Here is a 23,002-nt window from a genome sequence, read left to right on the forward strand (position 1 = left end):
GAAGACATGGGCCTAACTTAGTTGGAATCCAGGATTGGCCTTGCCCCCTTGATTTCATGGATAACTGTTGGGCCACACAGGAAGCAGGATTGGAAAGGGACTTTCTCGAGGATTGTCTGTTACATGACAATTTGCAGTGCATAGCATGGTTTGCATATTTAAAAACATGTTTTACAAGTTGGGAGTTCCAGATCTGTTTAACTACCCCTGGGATGTATATCTGAGCTGTAAATCTAGAATCACACAGTGTTATCAGGAACACTATATACAGCAAAGGAGGGGGTGAGCTGTGTCCATGTCACACATAATCAGGTATTCTGCTGTCAATACATCCCCAGGGATGGAACTTTACCTATTCCTCGTATTGAATTCCACTCGTCGGGCGGATGCATGGGGATTTGGCACAGGACAGCGCAGGAAGGCACCCTGCTGTGCTGCCCTACCTCAAAGTGAAAGGGCTGGAATGCACTGTATTTATCCAATACGGTGCATTCCTGTCCATTTCCCCTGTGCTGGCGCAGTTTTGGAAGCCTAGCGCCAACACAGGCACCCTTGCACCATGGCGCTAGGTTGCTTGTGTAGTCGGCAGGATTAAGTGCAGGAAGGGGCGCCTTCCCGCACAGAAGCAATCCTAAGAAGCGTTTTCCTCTTTCTATGTGCGCTGCCGAATGCAGAAAGAGGGTAAAATGAGGAGAGCTAAAGATGGACGGGTTTACAAGTCCGTGTAAACCTGGGCATGTGTCAAAATCCATGGGTGTTGCGTGGGAAAGTGGCTTTGCACTGCCTCATAAATATGATTTGTTGGTTTGCCCTGCCAGAGGTCTGCTGCGCAAGGGGTTCATACATATACGCCCCATCGTTTTTTCTTAACACGTCTATGTTTGAACACAGTACACTTTATTGTTGCGTTCCCCATGCAGGGGACCTTTCTTAGGAGTCTCTCGCCTTGTGATATTGTCTCTTCTCAAAGCACACGTCACTTATGTTCTTCTGTATACTATAATATGCTCTACGTCGGTTGCACCTGAGCGAACTTATGATGAGCTAGCGCTGGCATTTTTACCGGTTAGAGACCCCGATATTTGCAAAGCTGTTTTAAATTTTTTATACGAAGCGCTATCACAAATGTTTTAACGGATTTTTATAAAATTTGATGGTGACATGTTTTCTAAGTTGATGTAGATGAGCTGCAACCTGTACTATTTTTAGCATAAATGTTTTGAAACATTTTATGAAATGTACGGTAATCGGTATTATAAGCTTATGCCATGTATTCGTCTGATTTTGTCCGTTTATGGCTGCTCAAGCCAAATAAAGATTGCTTGACTGACTGAGTTAAGACAGGAAGTTGCTTTATGTCCTAAGGATGTTTACTTGCTGATGATTCTGTTTAGAAAAGCACTTAAGGCTGTAAATCTGTTTATTGCAGCAAGATTTAGGTCGAGTCCACACAATGTAGAACAGATGTTGTTTTTGGCTTTGTTCTGATCTTCAGAGGAATGGAGACTTCATGTTGGAACTGGTAACCAGAGGGTGATATGATTGCAGAGGGGCATTATAGCTTCAGTGGTCCCCATCTAATTGTGTGTTTATTAGGCCCCTTTAGGGTCTAGGGACCATTGTGCTAAGTTCTTATTACATCTGGGGGCTCTTGTCTTCAGGGAAGAGCAGAGTTCCAGGTCAGGAATGCTGAAACATAAACCACTCATGGAGATGGTTGGAAAATACTCTCCTTTCTTAGGCATTAAAATGTCCCATGTTCCCAAGGATCTGTACTTTAAGTTAGTGCCAAAAATACACTTTATGCAGAAAAATGTGTCAGACTAGCATGGTATTCCAAAAATCTTCACATTAGGTTCACTCAGATGAATGTCATTGATGAAAATCATGTCGCATAGTGTAAATGGGGTCTCTAACACACATTGACAATTGTCTGTACATCACTGTTAGAAAGATGACTGGTGACTCCCTTATTGAGGAAGCTGAGTACAAGGGCTCTGGGGCTGATTCACAGAACTAACTCAAGACAAAATCCTAAACTTATTACTTTTGGTATTCACAGAAGTTAGGATTTTGTCTTAAGACAGACTTAAGACAGTCTTAAGACAGAATCCTAACTTAAGTCTGTCTTAAGTCTGTCTTAAAACAAAATCCTAACTTCTGTGGATACCAAAAGTAGTAAGTTTAGGATTTTGTCTTAAGTTAGTTCTGTGAATCGGGCCCTCTGTGCATGACACAGCACAATCGCCTTGTTTTCTGATGGCCACTGACACCAGAGGTGTTTAAAAACAGAATCCCTCTCCTTTGGAAGTATGTCAGCATAGGTTACAATTCAATGGTACTTCCTGCTGAGTCCTAGAAAGGGTTGAGTTTTAACAGGGTAACCCACATAAAACTACCAGACCTGGGTCAGTATTACAGTACAATACAATGGCGGTCGTGGTAGCAATTCATTTAGACAAACGGGAATAAAGAGAATGCATGCACCACAATTGTTTATCTATGATGCTGAAATCAAATTTAATCTCAGAGTTGAGCGGCATCAAATGCGATATAAAGTCAAAGCATTTCTCAGTGGCAACACAGTTGCTACAATAGAAGTGCGATAAAAATATTTACAGTGCTCTTGATGTGAGGGGAGACAAAGAAGAGGTAGGGTAGATGGTGGTGAATCTGTGAGTGTAGGACAGGGAAATAGTGTAGTGACACACATATATATATATATATATTACCTACTGGCGGTCGCCAGTAGGTAGTTATAGTTAGGATTTTTTTCAATGTTAAATCTCAAAATTCTATTTGGAATAACTTCGGCTTCGGTTGACAAATCTGCCTGAAAATTTCCTCAAGATGGCCTCGCGGCGCCCCGGTCCTTCCCTGAAAGTTTCGGGGGGATTCGTCAAGCGGGTCCGAGATAAAAGGGGGGTCCCAAAACGCGTTTTCCCCATGTTAATTTCCATAGGGCGGTCGATTTCACTTTTAGCTCGAATGGCTGAATGGATTTACACCAAACTTGGCAAAATTGTAGGGACTAGTAGCCCGATGTGCCTTTGCTATGTCTCAAGATATGTGCTGCAGTGGATTTTGAGTAATTTAGGTTAAAAAAAATATATATATCTATAGGCGCACCGGGGAGCGCACCGGGCGCGCCACGCGACTTGCGCGCAGAAAGCTGATTGGCTCTTGGGTGTCTGTAAACATTCTAAACAGTCTGGAGCGGCCGCCATCTTGTGTCTCGGTAAAATCGTGACACAAGAGGTGGCAAAAACAAAGGGGGGAATTGACCATAAGGGGGCAGGGTAGACCCCCTCCTGACCCCCTAGGTTTAATGTGGGGGCTAAAATAGGCTCCCGCTGGGCATTTTAAAAAAATATTTTTTTTCGATTTGCGCGGGTGGAGCGCCCGGTACGCGCACCGGGAAGCGCACCGGAAAGCACACCGGGGAGCGAAGCACGGGGAAAATCCAGGACCATATTTATGAAGGCCTTGCGCCGCCAGTTTTGCGCCGCCTGTGCGCCACTTTTTGTGGCGCACCAGCGGTGTAAAAAAATGTGCATCGTTACGCTTTATTTAAAAAGTGACGCATCTAGGTAGATGGGTCACTTTTTTAAACCCTGCGCCATATTATACCTGCGTCAGGTATAATGTATGCAGAGGGGGCGTTCCCCCGCAAAAAGCTTCGTAATAGCGACGCAGTGAAATCTATGAGATTTCACTGCGTCACTTTTAGGATGCTGTTGCGTCAAAATCTTGCGCCTGCCTCACAGCAGGTGTAAGACTGATGCAAGACCTTTCACATGTTGCTTTCCCAATGTGAAAGGACGCATTACTGGAGTTGCGTCACTTTTGTGACGCACTCCAGTAATGCGTCAATTTTGTGTTTACAGGTACGTCAGAAATACTGACGTATCTGTAACTCCTTGCGAGTTGATTCGTCATACATTAAATATGACACATCTGGAATGTCATAAGGAGTGCGCACAGAAAAGTGACGCATCGCTGTTTTCACGTAGCGATGCGTCACTTCTCAGAAATGAGGCCTCCAGTTTATTCACTGTGTCACCTCTATGACCCTTTCTTGCGTCAATACGTAGGAATAATGTGGCACAGGGGTTTACAAAGTGACGTATTTACCTAGAAACGCCACTTTGTAAATATGAATAAATAAGGTGCATTTTTTATTGGACTGTTGCGTCACAAAAAGTGATGCTTTGGTGGCGTTAAAGTGACGCATGGCTCCATAAATGAGGCCTTCTGCCTTCAACTCCAGCAATGCATCTTTTTTTATCCTTCCACACCCCTGTTCCTTTTCAACATTTTCTTTGAATATCAACATTCCCTATATTCACTCTTCTTCTCCTTACTTTCCTTCCCAACACTCACCTTCTTTCAGTCCTCCTACTTCACTTCCTTTCACCTCTCATACCTTTCTGTTCTTTCTTACTCATTCTCCTTTCCACTATCAATGCACTCTATTTCACTTACTCTTTTTTCATTTTTTTAAGAATATAGCTCTTTGATGAGAATTGGAGGTAGTTCTGAAAATAACTTTTTGTTTTCTTCTTTTTTCTAAACAGGAACAAAAACAGGGAATGGAAACTGCTCAACAGGAGCAAAAAAACCAAAAAAAATTAGGGGTGTGAAGGGCAGCGATGGTTCTCCAATGCTCGAACCATGAGCTGGACACTTTGCTCCCCATAGGCGAGGAGTTGATTGCAGTATCTGCATCTGAGGACACCATGGTTAAATGCAGGTTGAATGTTTGGCACCTGCTCCTGCGATTGCCCCCTCCCAGAAGAAGTTGCTCCTCCGGTGGATGTAGAGGCCCAATCACTGGGAACCTCTTGTGCCAGAGCCCTGACACTTTCCCGGGCAAAATTCTGGGGGTGCTTCCTCTCCACATGCCGGATCATTGTGAAGTTCCCAAATGAGTACTTTTTTAAGGGGTTACCCCGTGACAGCTCTTCTTTGCAGATCCGGCACTCCACTTTTGGAGCATTCACCTTTTTTTGGCCAGGTGGGATTTAAAAAAATTTCCAAATGAAATGTTCCTTAACTTTTCGTTGAGGAGGCTCTTCATTGATGAATTCTGGTTCATCCTCACTGCTGGATTGTCTGGCAGCCATTGTAAAACCAAGAAATATCCTGGAGCAAAAAGGTAGGTCTTGCAGTCACAAAAGTGAAAGAAGAAGTGAAGGAAATGGGTGGGGATTTCATTCTTTGTAAAAAAAACTGTTAGCAACCAATGAAAAGTGTTATTTTAAGGTCACATGACCCGACGCTCTTACGCTACGCGCTCCGGAGCGCTTCCGGGTACGCACACGCGGCGCGAACGTAGGCGCTTCCGGGGCGCATACGTGGCGCGAACATAGGCGCTTCCGAGGGTGCTTACGTTGCGCGCCGAAGTGACGTCATCATACTTTTACAGAAATGCATAATCATTTTCCTTATAAAAAAAACTGATTTTATTTGTATGGTACGAAATGTTTTGCATTATTATTAACTTTTCATTCATATTTTTTTTCACGAACGAAGGTAGCGCTCTGGGTGCGCTTTCTGGTGAGCTTACCGTTGAGCTTACCGGAAAGCTTACCGGAGAGCTTACCGGAGAGCTTACCGGAGCGCGCACCCAGAGCGCAAAAGGAAAAAATGATATATAAAAAAAACTCAAAAATGAATACTTACACAAAACAGCAAATTGTAAAAAAAAACATAGGTTAGAAACTCGATATAGAAAGGAATTAGCATTTAAAAAACCTATGAAATTCACTGAGAAAACCATAGGTTTCACACCAGTTATAGTTAGGAATTAGCATTTAAAAAACATATTAAATTCACTGAAAAAACCATAGGTTTCACACCAGTTATAGTTACCTGAAAATTTTACTGACATAAAACCATTGAAATTCCCACGTTATAGTTAGTTGGACTCCTTATAACTTGCTCGCCTGCAATGCACTGCTGATGACGTCACATATTACATCACTCATGACATGGTCAGTGACGGTCGCCAGTAGGTAGTTATAGTTAGGATTTTTTTCAATGCAAAATCTCAAAATTCTATTTGAAATAACTTTGGCGCCGGTTGACGAATCTGCCTGAAAACTTCCTCAAATTTGCCTCGCAGAGCTCCGGCCCTTCCTTGAAAGTTTCGGGAGGATTCGTCAAGCGGGGGCCGAGATAAAAGGGGGGTCCCAAAATGTGTTTTCCCCATGTTAATTTCCATAGGGCGGTCAAACTCACTTTTAGCCCGAACGGCTGAATGGATTTGCACCAAACTTGGCAAAATTGTAGGGACTGGTAGCCCGAAGTGCCTTTGCTATGTCTCAAGATATGTGCTCCAGTGGATTTTGAGTAATTTAGGTAAAAAAAATATATATATCTATGGCAGCGCCCCGGTACACGCTCCGGGGAGCGCCCCGGGCGCGACACGCGAGGTGCGCACGACCCACCACCACCAGCAACAGGCTGCCCGCAGAAGCTGGAACAAGATCACAGCCGACCAGCTCGCCACCTCCCTGAGCCAGCACCCTCCTGCCAGCTCAGCGAACCCCAGCCAGGCCGCCGACAACCTCACGAAGTGGATCAGCAACTGCGCGGACGAGCTCGCCCCGCTGAGGACCCCGCCCAGCAGACCCGGCAGCAAGAAAGCCCCATGGTTCACCGACGAACTCAAGAGCTCCAAGAAGAACTGCCGAGCCCTCGAGAAAGTCTGGAGAAGGGAACCTACACCGGACAACAGGACCACCTTCAAGCTTGCCACCCGGAAGCACCACCAGCTGATCCGCGCCGCCAAGAAAACTGCATTCAAGGACCGGCTGGACAACAACGCACACAACTGCAAGGAACTCTTCAATATCGTGAAAGAGCTATCCAACCCCAGCGCAGGAAACAACGACATCACCCCATCGCAAGACCTCTGCAACTCCCTCGCCTCATACTTCCACAACAAGATCGCGGACATACACAACAGCTTCAGCAACCAACCAACGCACACCACGACCGAACAACCACCCCCCACCACCACCCTCCACGCCTGGACTCCGATCAGCACCGAAGACACCATCCGCACGATGAACTCCATCCACTCCGGATCGCCGACCGACCCCTGCCCTCACCACGTCTTCAACAAGGCCGACGCTGTCATCGCACCCCACCTGCGAGACATCATCAACACATCCTTCGACACCGCCACCTTCCCTGAGAGCTGGAAGCACGCCGAACTCAGCGTTCTACTCAAGAAACCCACAGCGGACCCCACCGAACTCAAGAATTACCGCCCCATCTCGCTCCTCCCGTTTCCAGCCAAAGTCATCGAGAAGACCGTCAACAAGCAGCTGGCCACCTTCCTTGAGACGAATGGATCCCTCGACCCCTCACAGTCTGGCTTCCGAGCCAACCACAGCACCGAGACCGCCCTCATCGCCGCCACCGATGACATCCGAGCCCTGATGGACAACGGAGAAACAGCGGCCCTCATCCTCCTAGACCTCTCCGCGGCATTCGACACTGTCTGCCACCGCACCCTAGTACAGCGCCTCAGCAACGTCGGAATCCAGGAGAAGGCTCTGGAATGGATCATCTCCATCCTCGACGGAAGAACACAGAGAGTCCGCCTACCACCGTACAAGTCAGAGGCCACCGAAGTCATCTGCGGCGTCCCTCAAGGATCCTCGCTGAGCCCCACCCTCTTCAACGTCTACATGAGCCCCCTCGCGGCCATCGCACGCCAACACAACCTCAGCATAATCTCCTACGCCGACGACACCCAGCTGATCCTCTCCCTGACCAACGACCCCGCCGCCGCCAGAGCCAACCTGCACGAAGGGATGAAAGAGGTAGCCGAGTGGATGACGACCAGCCGCCTGAAACTGAACTCAGACAAGACGGAGGTCCTCATCCTGGGCTCTTCACCCTCCGCCTGGGACGACTCCTGGTGGCCTCCCGCCCTGGGCACCGCACCCAAACCGACAGACCATGCACGCAACCTGGGCTTCATCCTGGACTCCTCCCTCTCCATGACCAGGCAAGTCAACAACGTCTCCTCGGCGTGCTTCAACATCCTACGCATGCTACGGAAGATCTTCTGGTGGATCCCCACCGAGACCAGGAAGACCGTCACCCAGGCCCTCGTCACTAGCCGACTGGACTACGGCAATGCCCTCTACGCCGGTACCACCGCCAAGCTCCAGAAGAGACTCCAGCGGATCCAGAACGCCTCAGCCAGACTCGTCCTCGACATCCCACGAACCAGCCACATCTCCGGACATCTGAGAGACCTACACTGGCTCCCCGTCAACAAAAGAATCACCTTCCGCCTCCTCACCCACGCACACAAAGCCCTACACGACCAAGGCCCGAGCTACCTCAACAACCGAATCAACTTCTACGCTCCCAAACGCCACCTCCGATCAGCCAACCACGCCCTCGCCGCCGTCCCCCGCATCCGAAGAGCGACTACAGGAGGAAGGTCCTTCTCCTACCTGGCCGCCAAGACCTGGAACTCCCTCCCTCCCGACCTGCGCCTGACCCAAGACCACCTCTCCTTCAGGAAGAAGCTGAAGACCTGGCTGTTCGAGCAGTAGCGGCACCCCCCTACCCCCAGCGCCTTGAGACCCTACGGGTATGTAGTGCGCTCTATAAATGTCTTTGATTGATTGATTGATTGAAATCTGATTGGCTCTCGGGTGTCTGTAAACATTCGAAACAGTCCGGAGCGGCCACCATCTTGTGTCTCGGTAGGATCGAGACACAAGAGGTGGCCAAAATAAAGGGGGAAATTACCATAAGGGGGCAGGGTAGACCCCCCCTGACCCCCTAGGTTTGATGTGGGGGCTAAAACATATTACATCACTCATGACATGGTCAGTGACATCACTCATGACATCACTGATGACACCATCTTTGTGACAGAGTGACAGACCTCCTTTCAGTGTAATGTAACCCTTAAAATACATATTCAAAAATAGAAATTAACATTTTCAAAAAAATGGAGATATCCATACCAGTTACAACAACCAATTCAGTAATACCACCATCTATATACACATCCACTCATTCACCAACAGTTCTATATAGTCACTCATACATATACTCACTCATCATATGTAGTGATACACCAATACATCCTGTTACACACCGACAGTCATCCAAAAGTTACTCACACACATACTCACACATGCAAATAAACTATTGAACATCCATTTATTTGCATTTACAAATATACACACACTACCACCTTACTTCTAAGGAAACTTACACATACTTACTCTCTTAAACGATCACTTATAGAAACACATATTTATTTAAACAGGAACTCTTACAATCTCACATATACTCACTTATAAACCTCAATACTCACATATACTAGATTAAAACATATGTTGTTACTGATAAAGACACTAGTGAGACAGTCATTCACTCACTAACATACACATATACACACTCATCCACCCATATAGTCCTGCACATATGCTGTCTTCAAAACACATACAAACAGTGAGTCAGTCATTGATGCATCTATGTGCAAAGTAATACCCCCACCAAACCATACAGACACTCATACTGATACTAAAAAAACATCTAATAACCCATATACACACACATGTAGCTACTCACCAACACATGTAGCCATTTATACACAAAGTGAAACACTGATACATATATTTAAATATTTTAACATTACTCGCTAATATATGTATTCACTAAGATACACTTAATAAGCCAGTTAACCAATCAATTTTTTTAAAAAAACATTAATTAAAACATTTATTTAAACATTTATTCTTCCATCGACCTTTACATATACATATATAAAAAATATTTATTTTTCAGAAAGATACACATTCACTGGATGGTGTCATCAGTGATGTCATGAGTGATGTCACTGACCATGTCATGAGTGATGTAATATGTGATGTCATCAGCAGTGCATTACATGCGCAAGTTATAGTGAGTCCAACTAACTATAACGTGGAATTTCAATGGTTTTATGTCAGTAAAATTTGCAGCTAACTATAACTGGTGTGAAACCTATGGTTTTTTCAGTGAATTTAATAGGTTTTCTATATGCTAATCTCTAACTATAACTGGTGTGAAACCTATGTTTTTTTCAGTATATATATATTTTATATATATATATATATATATATATATATATATATATATATATATATATATATATATATATATATATATATATATATATTCCCACAAAACCTCCAAGCTTTAAAGCAGCACTCCACAAGAAACTTTTCAACTGAACCTTTATTTTCAAATGAGGCGATTATGCAGGCTGATGATAAGAAACCCCGACGCGTTTCTGTGCACACCTGCACCTTAATCATGGGGTAGGCACACTGCAAAGTCCGGACTGGACTGTCACGAGTATTTCTCCCATCTGTTGCATGAACGTGAACAAGGTTGTCCGCAGCCGAAACATGTTGTAAGGTGAATAAACACCCTTGGAGTAGCAGTGGAGCTGCGTTTGTTTTTGCGAACTGAGAGCACCCTTAATTTTGGAAACTTTGGAATTGTGCTTACCGGCGTGCTCGGCCGGCATTGGTGCCAGCTCCCTCGGGCCGCAGTCAGCACGTACAGAGCGGACGTTGTAAACATATATATATATATATATATGGAGCAAAATTCTGTTCCCAGTTTAGACCACAGAAGTAACGGACCACCACACGGTTTGGCAGAGTGTCACAGCGAACTTTAATTATCCATTTGTCAGCAGTTTAGGTAGGCATGACGCGTTTCGGGCAGGAACTGCCCTTGATCACATAACGGAAATGCAGATTGTATCACCTTAAATAGCGCACACACTCGTTTTTTTCTTTCTATAATCACACCACGTGTTCTAGTAATCAAAAACATAGAAGACAGACTTCTTTAGCGTGTTAGGTGTTTTACATGTGCACGAGAAATTGCAACTTTGTCAACATAAATAAAAATATAGCAGCATGATATATATTGCACTAAAAATAGTGATTCTTTCAATGCAGTTCAAATTGCAACGAAAATATGACCGCTTAAATGCGTATTGACGTGTACCAATATTAAACCAATAACATAATTCTTGAAAACATATAATACAACTATCGTGTTTTATAAATAGTAATCCAGTTAATGAAACCTTTTGCAATCTATAAATAACATATAAATATGTTAAAATAGTAAAAAAATATACCTCCAATGAATAAAATGGTCAGTTGGTAATTTACATAAATAAATATTATGTTAAAATGATTGTGCAAAGATGGCAATTTATCTTTTAACTGGCTATAACGTAGCTGTTATGCAGCTATATATATATGGATCAATTTCTGTTTCCCAGTTGAAACCACAGAAAATACGGACCACCACACGGCTTGCAGAGTGTTACAGCGAACTTTTATTATCCATTTTAGCAGTTCAGGTAGGCATGACGCGTTTCGGGCAGGAACTGCCCTTGATCACATGACGGACATGCAGTAGTGTTCACTTTATATAGAGCACACACTCATTTTTTTCTTTCATGATAACACCACGTGTTCTAATGGTAAACATAGAAAACAAACTTCTACTATAGGGTGTTTAACATGTGCACAAAAATTGGTAGCTTTGCAAGGACGGCTTTAAACTTTTAGCAGCATGTTTTACATGGCACATAAAGTGAAACTTTCAATTTGGTTCAAGTAACAACGAACATTTATGACCGCATGAATGCGTTTTGGTTTGTGCAAGTTTGAGCTAGCAGCATGATATTAAAAAAACAATACAACTAGAGAAAACATATGTGTACACACATATAGCAATTCAATACATAACACCATTGCACCAAATAAATAACATATAAATATGTTAAAATTGTATAAAAGACCATATATGAAAAAAGGTCAATTAATAATTATATTGCATCAATAAATAAATATTATGCTTAAAATAATTGTGCAAATGGCAATTTTCCAAGGAAATAGCTATAGTTTTAGTGTAACTAGCTGTGAATTTATACTCAAGCTGTCTCACTGAAATGTCACACCTTAATGTTGCGTTGCTTTATATATGAACATACTTTATTTAAAGTGCTAGTGCTGAACTAATTCAAGATGGATAGTGCCACTATCCTTTAGCCACTAATTCATCCTAGGAAGATTGGACGACCAGGTGTTGTAAAAGCATGATCCCAATTGTAAAGTGCTAAGTGATATAAGTGCAACCAAAGGAATGTAAAAGGTTTAAAAATAGTGATAGTGGAGAGAGATAAAATTACAGGTTCAATATAGGTCGCTCATGGACACTCATCAAATAGTCATTAAATCACCTATTTTAGTAGTTAAAAGTTACTGGTAATGGAATGGACTCAAGCAACGCGACCAACAGAATGAAGAGATGGGGTGCTGGACAGGATACAGTGGTTCGAGTTATAGAAAGGTATGCATATCCTCCCTATCGTTAAGGCCGTTAGGGTGCTTGCTGTTGAGATTAAGAATATATCTTGTCTCTAACTGCCTTAAAGCCCTATCCCTGTCCCCACCTCGCTTTAGTACCGGTGCCTGATCAATTACAAAATAAGTAAGACAGTTCACGTCTTTATTGTGACTTATTTTAAAATGTCTGGCTACCGGGTAAGCGGGGTCACTGTTGATGATGGCACGAATGTGCTGCAGGATGCGCATATATACTGGATTTTTTGTACTGCCTACATAGCGTAGGCCGCATGTGCAAGTGAGAACGTATATGGCGTACTCAGTGCGGCAGTCATATTTACCCCTGATAGATAGTTCTTTAGTTTTAAATGGGGTGCTATATGTGGCAGTGTTGGCTCCAAAGTTGCATGCCCTACAAGTTGCACATTTGCGAAAACCGTTACTTGTGGGCATCCACGTTTGAATACTGGTAGACCCAGTGGGAATCTCTTTAGATAAGAGATTAGCCATATTTTTGGATTTTCTGAATGTCACGCTAGGGTGTTCTGATAACGTGGTTTTCAGAATAGGGTCAGTTAAGACTATGGGCCAATTTTTATTCATGATGTTGCGTATTTTGCGTTCCTGTCTACAATAAGTGGTGATAAGTCTCGGAGAACTGTTCTCCTCTGCTGTACAGGTATCTGGCTCATTGGTGCTCGGTAACAAGGCAGTTCTTGGTCTCTCGTTTGTTTTAGTCAAGGCTTTCTTAAGAATGTCTTCGCTATACCCTCTCTTTCGCATACGTTATAAACATGATTGACTGCAGACATTGAATTGCTCAGGCGTGCTGCAAATGCGTTTAAGACGTAACAATTCCCCGTAGGGTATGCTAGCTATTAAGTGACGCGGATGCGCACTCGATGCATGTAATATTGCATTCCCAGCAGATGGTTTTCTGTATGCTGTGGTAGTCAGTGTCTCATCAGTTATCTGTACCTGGACATCCAAAAATTCTAGCATAGTTGCACTTATGTTTGAAGTAAAATGTAGATTAAACTCATTAATATTCAAAAGCTCAACAAACTCCTGTGCACTTTGTATATTGCCCTTCCAAATAACAAAAACATCGTCTATATAACGAAGCCATGAAATGACATTATTTTCAAACATAACCTTGTGTTCCTTCATGAGGACCTGCTTTTCCCAAAACCCCACATGCAGACACGCGTAGCTTGGAGAAAAGCAGGCCCCCATGGCCACCCCCTGCTTCTGTCTGTACACATTCTTTTCGAATGAAAAGTAATTATTATTCAAGCACCATGAGATGAGAGACATTAACATCTTATTATGCATAGCATATTCAGCAGGACGTGTATTTAGAAAATGTTCAACACCACGTAGACCACATTCGTGACGTATACTAGTATAGAGAGACTCTATATCTAGAGTTAGTAAAATCCATTCCTTTGACCAAGTTATGTTACTAAGGTGTCGTAAAAAATCGCCAGTGTCTTTTAGGTAAGAGGGCATAGTTTTTACCAAGTCCTGCAAATAGAAGTCAATATATGAGCCCACATTTTCAGTCATGCTTCCTATCGCCGAAATTATAGGGCGTCCAGGAACTGGAGTAGTGTTCTTATGAATTTTTGGTAACAAATAAAGGAAGGGTAACCTTGGGTGAGTGTTAAACAAGAACTTGTGCTCATCATTCGATATATAATTTTTTTTTCCAAAGTTCAACATTTCAAATCGTTCTTTGAAATATTGAAACTTTTTTCTGTATTTAAAAATAATTGTGTTATGTTCAGAAGATTCTGAATTTTAGATTTTTTAACATCACCTCACTAAGTTTATTTTATCTTAATTCTTTCTTAACAGATGACTAGGAAGGGACCCACACACTGTATTCACTTTCACGGGTTCCCTATCCTTTCTACGCAGAATCCCCGAGCACTTTATTCACAGTAAAGCAGCCAGCAGTACCAGGATCGTTACTTATACACAATAATTAGCACATTGAACACAATTGATTAAAGAAGGTAGGTACTCTGTACTATATACTGTAAACCAAATCTGTTGCAAACGTTGTGGTTGTAGGGTCACAATATCATGTGCTCCAGTAGTGTTGCTTATGATTGAAATAGTTTATTGTGTATTTTACCTAGTAACTGAGTGATAACGAACCTGTATAAGAGTTGAGTGGTATTTCACCTATTGTCCGTCACAAGCATCAAATGGCCATGCCTAACATTTTAGGGCATGATGTATATAGATGAGCAACAATGTATCGAATATCATTTACTAATGACAATGTTGCCCAGAACCACAAGGACCAGCATGCACTGTCCTCCTGAATTGGGTATTGTGAGCCGAGAGAGGTCAGCGTGCAAGATGAGATAATGCATGTGTTCTGTAGAACTGACAGGAGTACCATTGTGTCTGATATTGTTCATTATGCATAATATAGCGTACGACGCACTATCGAGGAACTGATGTCCAGACAGGACGATTTGAACACATTTGTTAAATTATTATTAATTGTATATATAATTTCTTTTGAACAAATTAATACATTAGGAATGAATTTGGGAAGTGACATTCATAACTTTGCCCATTTCAAAATGTCGGCCGCTATTGCCTCACATTTAGTAAGAGTCCTATTTCTATGTTGAGTAACTCTGTGGGCTGTGTAATGCTTTATTAGTATCTTTGTTTGCACAATTTCTTCAACGTGAACAAGGCTCTTTAGCCGAAACATGTTGTTGTAGAAATAAACACCCTGGAAAGGATGGCTGGCGTCTCGCTGCATTATTGAGAGCGTACGAAATTTCTGAACTTTGGAACTATTCATCTCCGGCGTGCTCCGCCGGTCTCTACGCCAACTCCTGAGGGGCCCAAACAATCAAAAGGAGCACTTTTTTGGGGAAAAAAAAAATATATATATATATATATATATTCACTGAAAAAAACCATAGGTTATAGACCATATATAGTTAGGGATTAGCATTTACAAAACCTTATTTTATTCGCACAAAACCATTGAAATTCGCATATATAGTTAGTTCCACTAACTATATATCGCGCACCCGCAATCCACTGCTAATGATGTCACATACTACATCATTCATGACATGGTCAGTGACATCACTGATGACATCACTGATGACAACATCCAGTGACTGTATGTTTCTGTAAAGTTAAAATATGTCTTACATATTGAAGAATGAGTGGATGTATAAGTGTCTGGATGAAGGATTTAGTAGGTGCATGACTGACTGTATGAGTGAGTGATTAAATGTGTCTCACTGAGTGCATGGGTTAGTGACTAAACTGTCTTAATTTGTGCATCATTATGTCTGTTGTTCTGTAAACTGCTGCATGTGTTAATCAGTAGCTATATGAGTAACTATATGGGTTATTGATTGGTTGTCCAAGTATTTGTATGGGAGACTGAGTATGTGTGTGGGTGGCTGGGAGGGGTATGACTCTGTGCATGACTGACTAGGTGTGTGAGTAACTCCATGGATGAGTGACAGTCTGTGAGTGTCTGTTTACACTGAGTGTATGTAAGGTTATATTAGAGTCTGAAGGGGTTCAACGTATTATCACATGAATGATATCATCAGTGATGTAATCAGTAATGTCAAATGAGATGTCATCAGTGATGTCATCAGTGATGTCATTTGAGATGTCATCAGTGATGTCATCAGTGATGTCACTGACCATGTCATGAATGATGTAATATGTGACATCATTAGCAGTGGATTGCGGGTGCGCGATATATAGTTAGTGGAACTAACTATATATGCAAATTTCAATGGTTTTGTGCGAGTAAAATAAGGTTTTGTAAATGCTAATCTCTAACTATATATGGTCTATAACCTATGGTTTTTTCAGTGAATTTTTAAGGTTTTGTAAATGCTAATTCCTAACTATATATGGTCTATAACCTATGGTTTTTTCAGTGAATTTCAATGGTTTTTTAATAGCAAATATCAAAAGCTGTAAAATGTATTCTTATTTTAATGCAAAAATATATTTTATATGTTTTTAACAAAAAAATGTTATGCATCTGCCAAACCCTGACCTCTTAATAGTGCACTGTGGTGGAAATGATTTGGGCACTATGACTGGGGTTGGTCTGGAAATGCTTTTAAAGAACACCTTTCTTCAATTGATGACACTTTTTCCCCAAACTGCCTTGGTATATTCCAATATATGTCAAAGACAGAAATGTAAGTGGTCCAACCAATTTTTTCCACAATTTGAGAAAGCACGGAAACATGTGAATAAATCTGTTTCTGCTTACATGAGAGACTATGGAATGGGTTTAATATACAACAATAACTTGCGTTACAACATTCAAGACATCTACAGAAGAGATGGTGTGCACTTCTCCGATGAAGGGAATAGAATATTCGTCCTTTATTTAAAAGTGTGCATTGGAACCTACTTGTAGGTACCTAAATTAGCCACAGAACCCAATAGCTCTTTTCAGAGCTACCCTACCTCTGATCATTAAAAACGTTTATCTTTTTCTAACTTTTTTTTTTCCACCAAAGTACGCTCCCCAGTTCGCTTACCGGTGCGCGTACAGGGCGCTCCCCTTGCGAAATTTTCAAAAATTTAATTTTTTTATTTTTGCATATATCAGCGTCCTAATCCCCCCTCAGAAAACCTAGAGGGTCACAAAGTGTCTACCGTGCCCCCTTCTACCCATTCCGAACATTGTTTGTCCTCCATCTTATGTCTCAATTCTACCGATACACAAAATGGAGGACTCCCGTAACGCTGCCGGTTCGCGTACCGGGGAGCGCACCGGTAAGCGCTCGATAAAAAAAGGTGGGAAAGTAATTTACAGAAAAACCACTACAGACACTTTCATCAAATATAGAATAGGCCCTACTACATAGCAGTCCCTACCATTTACCCAAATTTGATGGAATTCCATTGAGAAAATTATGCTGTAAGCCTGACTAAATATCCTGAGGTAAATTACCTAACAAAAACACTTATAAAGTGTTAGAATTGACAGCCAATCAAAATACTACTTTCAATATCTTCTATTATTTCATGACATTTGATTGGTTATGTACCTGAATATATATAAAGAAAGAGAGAGAAACACAGCCATTTTGACTACTACTTCCTGAAGTACATATCAAGTGCATTTCAACTGAGAACTTAAACTTCTTTTTGAAAGGTAAGATGTTATTTTAAAAACTGAAGTATGTTCTGCACTTTAAGTTAATTAGGAAAACATTTTCTGATAGTTATATACTATCCCTCTGTAATACTTATAGAATAAGATAGACTTCTCTGTTTTAGTTATGGATGGAGTTAGGCTTGTCTTGTATAATTAAGAATTGACTTAGGCTTTGTCACATACATTTTTTTATATTTCTACTTCCAGTCTGATACCATACACTGCCCAAAGATAAAATCACTGTTTAAAAAACCAAACTACCTGTCTGTACTTAAACCCAACAGTGCCCTATCTGTACTGATATATTTTTTTTAAATTCATTTTACAGCACAAAAATGGAAGGAGAGAAAAAAAATAACTTCGAAATTGTTGCAGAAAGCAACAAAGATACAGAAATTGACTCTGAATTCTTTGATGAATCACAGGACTTTGAACTTCTGCAATGTGTAGAATCAGAAGCACTGCGCTCATAGCGCTTCTGGTGATTTGTACTTCTGCATAGTTTGTGCCACTGTAACAGCGCGACAGCGTTTCTGGTGATTTGTATTGCTGCATAGTTTGTGCCATTGAAACAGCGCGACGAAAACGGCACTGCGCTCTATCTCTGCACAATAACGCCGCTTGTTTAAAGCGCTGTGATTATAATCTCAGTGGCCCCAGCCTCACTCGACTTTTCACCGCCTCCATTTTGTTTGTTGTTGTCTCCCAGAGCCCTTCCTCCCCGCCCCGCTCCCGCCTCCCTGCTGCCCCTCCCACGCCCCTCCCCCTCCACTCTCCATTTAATGACAGATGTCCCAACGCGCAGCGTCCACGCGCTGCAGCCGCGCCGAAGGTGCGCCAAAGGTAAGCCCGTCTACGCCCGTCCGCGTCAAGCCCGCGCCCAGCGCCAGACCCCCTGGCCCCCGTACCATCCTCCCCACCCGCATTACATACGCCGCCTCCACCCTCTTAGCCCTTAACCCCGGTCGACTCCCCAACTGCGCCCAAGCCGCACCTGGACACACCCATGGACCCTTCACATGCAACTCCTGCAAGTTCGACGTCACCAAGACCAACTCCTCATCCACTAACACCAAACAGAGACCTGACACCAACCACCTAAAATGCATCCTGCTCAACACCCGCTCGATCCACAGACACGCCATCGACCTCTGGAATCTACTAGACACCATCTCTCCGGACGTCGCCTTCCTAACAGAAACATGGATGAACGCCTCCTCAGCCCCAGACATCACCATTGCCATCCCGGAAGGCTACAAGATCATCCAAAAAGACCGCACCAAGCAAACAGGAGGAGGCATCGCTATCGTCCATAAGAATTCCATCCGCATCTCAACCAGCTCAGACGTCAACCTCGCTAGCGCTGAGCACCTTCACTTCCAGATCCACACCGACCCCAAGACCACACTCAGAGGCACCCTCCTCTACAGGCCACCAGGACCCCGTGCACAATTCTGTGAAGACATCACTGACTTTATCACCCCACAGGCCCTCCCCTCCGAGGACTACATTCTATTGGGAGACCTCAATTTTCACCTGGAAAAGAGCAACGACAGCAACACCACCACCCTTCTGGACAATCTCGCCAACCTCGGACTCAAACAACTTGTTAATACCCCCACCCACAATGCAGGTCACACACTCGACCCTATATTCACCTCCAGCAAACATATTTCCTTCAGTCACACCACAGCCCTCCATTGGACGGACCACAGCTGCGTTCACTTTATCTACAAAAAGACCACAACCCACAACCACCCTCAACCTACTCTGCGAAGAAACTGGAACAAAATCACCATCGACCAGATCTCCTCATCGCTTCTTCAAAACCCCCCTGACCACTCTTCGAACCCCAACCAAGCAGCCTTTAACCTCACTCAATGGCTAACCAACTGCGCCGACAACCTGGCACCCCTGAAAAAACGTCAAATTAAACTAAGTAAAAAAAACGCCCCCTGGTTCAACGATGAGCTTAAGAAATCCAAGAAACTCTGTCGCTCACTTGAGAAGACCTGTAAAAAAGACCCAAACACCAGCACCAGGGACGCCTTCAAAAACGCCACCCGCATACACCACCAACTGATCCGGACTGCCAAGAAAGCCGCTTTCAAAGACCGACTTGACAACAACGCCCACAATAGCAAGGAATTATTCAACATCGTCAAAGAGTTTACCAACCCCACTGCCAACTCCAACGACATCACTCCTTCTCAAGCCCTCTGTGACTCCCTAGCTTCGTTCTTCCAAGACAAAATCGCAGACATCCACAACAGCTTCCACAACCAACCCGGAAACCAACCCACCCAACCTTCTGCCGTACCTTCACCCCCATTGAACATCCTTAATGACTGGAACCCAATCTCCACTGAGGACACCATCCGCCTGATGAACTCCATCCACTCAGGATCCCCCACAGACCCATGCCCTCACCACATCTTCAACAAAGCAGATTCCATCATAGCACCACACCTCCGAGACGTCATCAACTGCTCCCTCAACTCCGCCACCTTCCAGGAAAGCTGGAAACACGCAGAACTCAGCGCCCTTCTGAAAAAACCCACAGCAGACCCCACCGAACTCAAAAACTACCGCCCCATCTCGCTCCTTCCATTCCCGGCCAAAGTCATCGAGAAAGCTGTCAACAACCAGCTCGCCGCCTTCCTCGAAACCAACAAATCACTAGACTTCTCACAGTCCGGCTTCCGAGCCAAACACAGCACTGAGACCGCACTCATCGCAGCAACGGACGACATCCGAACTCTACTGGACAATGGAGACACAGTCGCCCTCATCCTCCTCGACCTCTCCGCAGCCTTCGACACAGTCTGTCATAGCACCCTGTTACAACGCCTCATAAACATCGGAATCCAAGGAAAAGCACTGGATTGGATCACCTCGTTCCTTGCCGGAAGAACCCAGAGAGTTCCCCTCCCACCATTCAAGTCAGAGGCCACTGAAGTCATTTGCGGCGTGCCACAAGGATCCTCACTCAGTCCCACTCTCTTCAACGTATACATGAGCCCCCTCGCGGCCATCGCACGCCAACACAACCTCAACATCATCTCCTACGCTGATGACACTCAACTGATCCTATCACTCACCAAAGACCCTAACACCGCCAAAACCAACCTGCATGAAGGAATGAATGAAGTAGCCGAGTGGATGAAGCACAGCCGTCTGAAACTGAATTCCGACAAAACAGAAGTCCTTATCTTAGGTACCTCCCCCTCTGCCTGGGACGACTCTTGGTGGCCAGTGTCCCTTGGAAAAGCACCCATCCCGACAGACCATGCACGGAACCTAGGCGTCATTCTGGACTCCTCACTCTCGATGACCAGACAAGTCAACGCACTTTCATCTTCTTGCTTCAACATTCTTCGCATGCTCAAAAAAACATTTCGCTGGATCCCCACCGAAACTAGAAAAACGGTCACCCACGCACTGGTTACAAGCCGACTGGACTACGGAAACACCCTATACGCTGGCACCACCACAAAAATTCAGAAAAAACTCCAACGCATCCAGAACGCTTCAGCCAGACTCATACTAGACATCCCGCGTAATGAACACATTTCTGATCACCTGAAAAACCTCCACTGGCTCCCCGTCAATAAGAGGATAACATTCCGCCTCCTAACCCACGCACACAAAGCACTTTACGAACTTGGACCCGAATGCCTAAACACACGACTTTCCTTCTACACCCCCTCCCGCCAGCTACGCTCCTCCAACCAAGCCCTTGCTGCTGTACCTCGCATCAACAAAACCACCATGGGAGGAAGATCCTTCTCCTACCTGGCGGCTAAAACCTGGAACTCACTCCCCATTCACCTTCGCCTCACTCAGAACCACCAGGCATTCAGAAAGCAACTTAAAACCTGGATATTCGACAAGTAATTCCCCACCCTTCTCCAAGCGCCTTGAGACCCTCTGGGTATGTAGCGCGCTATATAAATTACTTGAATTGAATTGAATTCATTTTTATATGTATTTTTTAAACTAGTAGCAAATTGATTATAATGTAAAATCAGACTTTAAATATACTGTGCAACTTTTTTGTGTTACATGGTAAGTTTGCTCATAGTTACTTCCTTTCTTCCACTATATTATCTCCAATGTGTATTTAACATCTCTTTATCATCTCCTGCCTCCATGGTGTTTCTGCTTTCCTGACAGACTACGCTATGAATTCCATATACCACAATAACTTCTGAAACAACATGCAAGATATCTACAAAGAAAACGGTGTATTTTTATTTTTAGACTCTGCATTGGTACCTACATGTTGGTACTTAAATAAAAAAAATAAAAAAATAAAAAAAAGAACAATCAATAAACATACAATATTTGAACATTCTTTCATCCTATTTTCCCAATATTACGCTTCCCGGACCGCTTCCCGGTGCGCGTACCGAGCGCTCCCCCCGCAAAAAAAACGATAATAAAAATTATTTTGTTTTTTCTCCACGGGGCCCTTTTAAAGCCCCCTCATCAAACCTAGGGGGTCAGGGAGGATGTACTCTGCCCCCTTATGCTCATTTCCCCCTTTGTTTTTGCCACATCTTGTGTCTCGATCCTACCGAGACACAAGATGGCGGCCGCTCCAGACTGTTTAGAATGTTCACAGTCACCGGGGAGCCAATCCGCTTCTCCTGGCGAAGTTCCGTTACGCGTCAGGTACGCGAACCGGAGCGCTAACCGGAGCGCTGTTACAGATATATCTGTTTTTTAAAAAGTTAATTTCTCAAAATCCACTGGAGCACATATATTGAGACATAGCAAAGGCACGTCGGCCAAACCATATCTACAATTTTGCCAAGTTTCGTGTAAATCCATTCAGCCGTTCGAGCTAAAAGTGATTCCAACCGCCCTATGGAAAAATGAATGGGAAAAACGTGTTTTGGGACCCCCCTTTTTTCTCGGCCCCCCCCTTGACGAAACCTCCCCAAATTTCCAGGGGCTGCTCAGAAACAAAATGTGCAATTTTCCTGAAAATTTCAGCCAATTCCGTCCACAAACGCCAAAGTTATTCGACATAGAATTTTCAGAAATCCCATAGGAAAAAAATCCTAACTATATATACCTACTGGCGACCGCCAGTAGGTAATATATATATATATATATATATATATATATATATATATATATATATATATATATATATATATATATATGCAATTCACAGTCCTGTTCCGCTGCCTCAAATCAGGACCAAGATCCAATCTGTCACACCGGATACCACAGGTACAAACCACTCCACAGCGCAAGGATGAAATATTCTCAAAGTTTATTCACACGATTTCGCCAGCATGACGCGTTTCGGTCACTCCACGGTGACCTTGATCACATATATATATATATACAGCCTTTCCTGTGCCCTGGCTGACAGCCTGCAAGTTGCTGCCGC

Source organism: Lissotriton vulgaris, chromosome 1_2 (assembly GCF_964263255.1).
Source record: "Lissotriton vulgaris chromosome 1_2, aLisVul1.2, whole genome shotgun sequence".
NCBI lineage: Eukaryota > Metazoa > Chordata > Amphibia > Caudata > Salamandridae > Lissotriton > Lissotriton vulgaris.